The sequence below is a fragment of the Octopus sinensis genome, unplaced genomic scaffold (assembly GCF_006345805.1).
Source record: "Octopus sinensis unplaced genomic scaffold, ASM634580v1 Contig16795, whole genome shotgun sequence".
NCBI lineage: Eukaryota > Metazoa > Mollusca > Cephalopoda > Octopoda > Octopodidae > Octopus > Octopus sinensis.
Window position 1 is genome coordinate 61,606 of NW_021834582.1, and position 7,954 is coordinate 69,559.

Here is a 7,954-nt window from a genome sequence, read left to right on the forward strand (position 1 = left end):
ATAACCGAGACGAATAACTACAATTTTTATTTTTTAATAAAAAAATCAGTTAATTTAATCGAGTTTTTTGTTTTTTTCGCATTGAACTCATAATATTTGCTTTGAATCTGAATACATCAAGTACATTTTCCGAAGTCTCTTGCTTAATAACATTTAGCAACATTGTGAATGCGCATTCCGCATTGTTTATAACTTTACAAATTATTGATTACAAATTTGGAAAAACAGGTTACAATAAATAATAATAAATCAAAAGTTATACAAATATATTAATGAATCGTTTATGATAATATAAAATTTTTCTCTAGTAGGGGGTTTATTTCATCGTATTTTATAGGGATGGCGAAAATATTTCCACAAAAGCAAGGTTTTCCCCAAAAAAGAGGGTTCCCCCGCTACTTGGTTTTTTCCAATCCGGGGTCGCACTGTAGATCAATGAACGTGAGAAGCCATTTAATAGATTGGTTTTTTTTACTAAACCTTGAATTTATTTAATACTAAAGTCTTACCTTTTGAGATCAATCAGATCTATCTGAAATCTCTCATTTGGTTGCAACGCTATTATGTGATTTTCAGGATCAACTATTTTTAATGGTGTCGCAAATCGACATACAGTAAACATCGGTTAATTGCATAACATTTGTCCACGAAAAATCTTATGCAATTAACCGATATATGCAATTAATCGATGTTTTAATAAAAATCAATAATTTTTTTAATAGTCAAGAAAAGAAAATAATCAAAAACGTTTAAAAAAATCATTAATTTTGGACTGTCTAGTCTTCGGCAAAGGCGTAGGACGCTTTTTTCTAGTTCATAGAAGTTGTCCATATGCAATTAACCGATATGCAATTAGCCGATATTTTTTCAATGGAAACCATATAAGTTATGGTTTTAAACATGAATTTATGCCATTAACCGATTTATGCAATTAACCGATATGCAATTAACCGATGTTTACTGTATATCACATTCCGATACTACTTTCCTGATAATTTCACGTTTAACAAACAAATATCTTTAATTACAAAACTTTTCCAACGTGTTATGTCCACAATGAGTCAGTTGATGAATTTGCGTAGCCACTAATTACATCTCCTCATGATTGTCTGCAGAAATGACTATTTTATGGTTTCCACATGAGTCTTTAAGATATAGCCGTCCGGTAATGAAAGTAAAATTCTTCGACTTTTGAATTAATTTGTATTTTTTGTTTAGATATTCCAATGATCCCCTGCTCTTCCAATATTTTAACTATATCATCATATTCTTGGACAGTTTAGACAAAACAGCGAGGCATCAAGAAAACTTTATAGAATACGCATGTTAAATCATCAATTTAAAAATTATCAAATGCTGCGCCTTTTAAAAATATTGAAATTATATATTTCTTAATTTAATATAATAACTAAGAAAATTTAGGTTTAATTTTTATAAAAAATGCTTAAAATGTTAAATTCGAGCATTCGGTAAACCCGCAGCGCTAGCGCCTGTGACATTAAAACTTTGAAAGTTATTCGAAAGGTGTTTAATCGAGTTTTCCAGTACTTTATTTAAAATCCTATTAAATGAAAAGTAAAACTTCACTGTAACTGTATTTTATTCAATACAAACGTTTTTGATTAAAAAAACAAAAAAATAATTTTTATTAAAAAATTTAACTATTTTAATTTTAATTAAAATTACATTGCTTATTCAGAACATAATTTCTGGTTATTGGTTTTTCCTGTTTTAAGTGAAAAATTGAATTATTTAAAGAGTTATAACCCCCTAATCACATGCTGTTATTAATTTCAATTTTGAAAATTGTTTAAACTATATTCAAGCCGTTTTAATTTTTTTAAAAGAATTTCGCATTAATAAAATCTTAAGTTTTGATTAAATCATTGTCGGAGTTTTGCTATTTCAATCTGATTAATTAGAAACATTTTTTCATTTGAAAATAACCTTATCCACTTTTGTTAAGTTTTAGTGAACTTGAAGATTGAAAGTTCTGTGAAAAATATATATTATTTAAGAATATGTTTTAATCAAGAAAGATATCTGACCTAAGGAAAATAAAAACCTCAAACGACAGACATTTTGTTGAATGCTGGCATAAACGGACATGGATTTGTTTTTTTCTGAAGGAGGACTAAAACCAAATCGATTTTTTGGAACATTATTTCTTGTTCAGAAATCAAATGCACTTGAAATATCAAATCTTGCTAATTTTAAAATTTCTTTTTATCGTTGCCATAGAACACATATTTACATATACCATAAATAACATATGGTAAAGTTAACGAAAAGCTTATGAAAATAATCATGAGGCTAGATTGAGTAAGCCACAGTTTGGACAGTTCAGAGTTTTATTCAGACCATATTTGAAAGTAGGTTTCTAGTCCATTGTGGTGGCAAAAGCGTTCTTGAGTGAGGTTTAGCCGCAATTTCTGTAGAAAGAACGCTTGGAACGATAGAACCTTCGAGTGAGTAAGTAGGATGTTGTTTGCAAAAAATAATTTGATCGCACGAATAGATATATAATCAGGATGGCTTGAAACTTGTTTGACATAATTTTCGATAACATTCTTTTAACTTCGCTATACACTTTGATGATTTTTTGTTTGTTTTAAAAACTCGTTAGGCCGTGGAAAAAATAAAATTGTCCAAACCAGAAAGGAAAACACAAAATCTAATTTTTATATGGTCGAACGTTGACTTCTGAGATCTTGTCGTCTCTCAGTGATTTTTCGCTGTATTTGCTAATGTGGTTAGGTTCAATTTTTAGATATACTCAAAAAGATTCCAGTACGACTCCGTGATCACTTGAATCTAAGGGTCTGTCGATTAAATACTTTAAAAGTTAGAAAATAGACTTCCCAGGTGCTAGAATTTTAAACGGGTTTCATAAATGTTTTATAAATTCTTATTTGGAGCAGAAACCTGAAGGGATGTCTGCATCAATTTGACCGATTTAGAAAGCTTTCCAGCATCTCAATCAGTCCCCCCAACGTAAAAAAGTCAAATTGGAAAAGTCAATTCCAAAAATAGTCCTGGTAAATCAAAAAAGCTACTGTTTCAACCGTAGACAAGAAACAAATATAAGGCAATGTCAAATATTAGTAAATGAGCTAAATATTGGTTCGTTGGGTATTAGACCCATTTAAAGACAAAGTTCAGTAAAACAGATTCCGTAAATCAAGGAGAACTGATTTGAGGTGATTTTATAAAAAAAAATGAGAGACTTTGATGTGTGCATCGAATCAACTAGAAAACGTGTATAGGCTGACTAATTAAAGAACGAGACTGAGTGATAGACAAAAATAAGCCGTGCACTTGAGAAGGCAGTTGTTATAACAGAAAAGTAACTGAATGATTTATGATCAGTAAATTTGATTTTCCTTTACTTTATTTTATTATTATTTCTATTAATATAAAACTAGCAGATATTAATACAGTATTTATAAATAATAAACTACAATGTCTAGTCACGTGAACGAGAATGGTGATCCAATATCTAAAAAGTAATACAATAATTTAAATAAACAACAGTGAACTAAAAAGAAGACTTAAAAATGAGCAAAAAATTGCCGAACAAGCCGAGAGACAGCAAATCCAGGGCCTAAGTTCATTAACCATCAGTCCCAATGTATACAACGTGCTCACATAATAGGAATACTATAAAAATCGCTGTGGTTGGATACAGACATTGAAACAAAACAACATCAATGTTTATCCACACAAATTCGATGTCAGCATTTATTTTTCGTCTTTTATCGAAAAATATTCTTACCTCGACAACCAAGAGACAGCCCCCGTTACTGTCTCGATTGCTGGTATAATTAAATTTCTGACTTTTTAGGACGGATTAATGCTATTCGTTCATCTGGGTCAAAATTGATCTTTTATAGTGTTATTAGCGATGGTCTGACTCTCCAGGTTATGTGCAATGCAAGGCTAGTGGTTGCTAATTAATAAATTAGGAATTTCGAGTCTGAGAAAGTATTTTTGAATTTTTCAAATGATATAAGACGTGGAGACGTTGTGGGGTTCGTGGGTCAACCTGGTTTATTAAAATGATGTAGCTAATTTAACAGGTAGAACACAAACAGGCGAGCTTAGTTTGGTGGCTAATTCTGGTCTTCTTCTCTCGCCGTGTCTTCATCAAATACCTGCCTACCACGGACTGAAAGATCAGGTTTAACAAGATTTTAATTTTGATGATGCAATAACAATACCACGTTGTTATGTGATGATTAGGGCAACCAATTGCAATTTTTTGCAATTAAATATAATTTAATTAAAATTCGATAAATAATAAAGTAATGAATAGACATTAATTTTAATTATATTTTTATTCGATTTAAATTTGCAATTTTTTGCAATTTTTGTAGTCATTTTACAATTTTTTGCAATTTTTTTAAATTAAAAAAAAATTTTTTATTAAAAAATAATATAATTATAAGTAAAAGATTATTAAAACGTGTTTTAGTTGTTTGTTGTAATGGGTAAAAGGACAGTGTCACAGAAAATTTCATTTTATGCAAAGAAATTCCCCGAGTTTGTTATTGACAGTGAAGGGAATTTATTTTGCTCCAATTGCTCAACTGTTGTACGGTGTGACACAAAATTTTTTGTTGATGCGCACCGTTCTTCAAAAAAACATTTAAAAGCACACAGTATTTCTTTGAATTTAAATTTATAGAATGGACAAATTCATCTCAGAGTTCACAAACATTTCTTTCGGCGATAACGGATACTCGAAAGGATTGGGGGATCAAAGTAACACAAGCGTTTTTGGAGGCAAACATACCAATTTATAAAATCAGACATCCTTCCCTCATACGGCTTTTTGAGCAGGAAACATATCCTTTGCCATCTGAATCATCTTGCAGGTTAAATGTTAAAGAAATATCAAAATATAAAATTAATACCATTCAGACTCATTTACTGTTGTTTTTTTTAAGTTATTCAATAGTGGGGAATGTGTTTTTTTTGTTTGTGATGAAGCCCAAATCAATGGAACTCGTTTTTTAATTACTTTGATTGGGAAAATCTCCACTCCAAAAAATCTTCATTTAGTATCGTGTACCAATCTATATTATCCGCCTACTACTTCAACAATTTGTGTTGAGGTGGACAAAGTAATAAAGAAATTTTCTATTGAACGTGAAAATTTTATATTATTCGTTACAGATGGGGCGAGATATATGACCAGTGGTATATATAGATAAATTTAATTTTAGCTGGGGCATCAATGAAATTGATATACCAAAATCTTTTCCACGTGACTTGCGTGTCACATTTATTGCACAACTGTGCTCTAAAGATTAAGGCATACTTCGCAGATGTTGATGAATTGATTTCGTCTATAAAGGCTGCCACAGTCAAAAACAAGAGACGTTTGGAGATGTTTTCACGAATCGGAAATCCACCCGAAGTTGTGGTTACAAGATGGGGAAGCTGGCTAAAAGCAGCAAAATATTACTCCCAGAATCTTCCAGAAATTATTAAAATCGTATCTGAATTTGAAGGAGATGGAGTTTTAATACAAAATGTTTTAGTTTTTAATTATTTTAGGCAAAAAAATCAGTGAATAATCCTACGTTGTTTCCAAGCTTAACCCAAATCAGTTCAAATTATTTGGGATTAATTGAAATGATTTCAAATACTGAATTGCTTGATTACTCCATTGCAACAGCTTATGGTGATCTAAACACCCTAGACTTTACATCAGATCCATGCGACATAAAATCCTATATATCAAAAAAGCTTGAGAAATCAGGAATACTAAGTATTCTTGAATTCTCAAATAAGAATCTATCGCCAGAAGTTTATTCACATCTCAGAAAATGTAGCGCAAGTTCAGCATCTATCGAAAGGGCAATATCTCTTTTGACGAAAATTCTTAGTAAAGAGAGGAACTTTAAACCTGAAAATGTTCAGGAATATTTGATTTCCTATTACAATAAATAATTCGTTAATTTTTTGCATAATGTAATGTTTACAATTAAAAAAATTATTTTTGCAATTTTTTACAATTTTTAAAATCATTTTGCAATTTTTTTTATAAAAAGTGCAATTTTTTGGTTGCCCTAGTGATGATGAAATAATATTTATTTAATTAATAATTAGCAGTCTATTTTAATTAAATTATAATATTAATTTATTTTAGGAAACTCGCTACCGAAAGAGGTACCTAGATCTCATTGCCAATCCGAGCAATCGACAAATCTTTATTCGACGTGCAAAGATTATTCAATACATCAGAAATTTCTTTTTTTCCAAAAATTTTATCGAGGTTGAGACGCCCTTACTGAGTCAAATCGCTGGCGGTGCTGCTGCCAAGCCGTTTATAACTCACCACAACGACCTTGATACTGACCTTTATCTCCGGGTTGCCCCTGAACTTCCTCTTAAAGTTGATTTATTGGGGGTTTGATTATCAAAGATGCTGATTGTGGGGGGATTGGATCGTGTTTTTGAAATCGGTCGGCAGTTCAGGAATGAGGGGATTGACCTAACACATAACCCCGAATTCACTACTTGCGAATTCTACATGGCCTATGCTGACTATAACGATCTCATGACACTCACTGAAAACTTGCTTTCTGGTATATTCTCCTGTGTTTATAGAAGGAATGGTAATGGAACTGTTTGGAAGTTATTTGGTTACTTATCATCCAGAGGGGATGGAGGGTGAGGCTGTGACAATTGACTTTACACCCCCCTATCGTCGTATTCCTATGATTACCGAATTGGAGAGGATTCTTCAAGTTGAGTTTCCTGATGCACGCACATTAAACACTGATGGTTGTTTTATTTTTTAGTTCTTGTAGAAAGTCGATTATTTATTGACAGTTTGTGTGTACAGAATAACATTGACTGTTCTGAGCCCCGTACCTCAGCCCGACTTCTCGATAAGGTTTTTTACACGTTTTTGTTACTATAGCTTGTTGGGGAATATATTGAAAGTCAGTGTATAAACCCGACTTATATAATCGACCATCCTGAAGTAATGAGTCCTCTTTCGAAATGGTGATTTTAACATATAGTTTTATTTCATAGGCATCGGACACAACCTGGTTTGACAGAGAGATTTGAAATGTTTGTAAATTGCCACGAATTGGTCAACGCATACACCGAGTTGAACGACCCCGCAGTGCAAAGAGAGAGGTTTGAAGAACAGGCCAAGGATATTGAGAAAGGGGATGACGAGGCCATGTGTATTGACGAAGACTTTTGTACTGCCCTCGAATATGGTCTGAAACCGACTGGTGGTTGGGGAATGGGAATCGACAGGCTTACAATGCTCCTCACAGATAATGTCAACATTAAAGTTTTGTTTTATATGTTTCCTATTTTAGGAAGTTCTCCTTTTCCCTGCAATGCGTCCTTTGCCTAAATAATTTTTTCATTTCGGTTTCTATTTATAATTTTTGATTTCTTTGAATGGATTTTTGTTTTTAGTAGATGGTTGCAAGCTAGCTGTGTATTTATTTTATGCTAATCCATAATCATGTGAGGGTCTTTGACTTTCGTCTCTCTTAGTACCAGGTGATATGTTGTAGAATCCATACTGGTTTTCGAAACCTTAAAAATATTTTAGAATTTCTATAAATAGAGTTTTCGGGCCAGAATTTTTTGGTCGGTTCCTAAAGAGGATTACGAGTTTCACGTATAAGAAAGAAAAAATTACCTCAAAAATAATTTACATTTCATAATTTTTTCTATTCATATGTTTCTGAAGAGAAAAATTAAATCGATTTGCACTAATTGACAAACCAAGAACACTCGCATTAATTATTTAGAACTATTCATGTTAGTTTGTAAGAGAATTAATTGCTAATCTTGATGAGTTATAAAATTTCATGCAAAATGGGAACATTGAGAAATAAACATAATTCAATAAGTGAGTTTTTTAATTCATTTAAGTATTTTGGACATGGGTTACATGATTAGTCTTAATAAT

General features: G+C 31.6%; 1 pseudogene; it reads left to right on the forward strand.

Moving 5' to 3' along the window:
* The first annotated feature begins 3,462 nt into the window (after window positions 1–3,462).
* LOC115230926 lies at window positions 3,463–7,387 on the forward strand (annotated as a pseudogene).
* The last annotated feature ends 567 nt before the right edge of the window (window positions 7,388–7,954 follow it).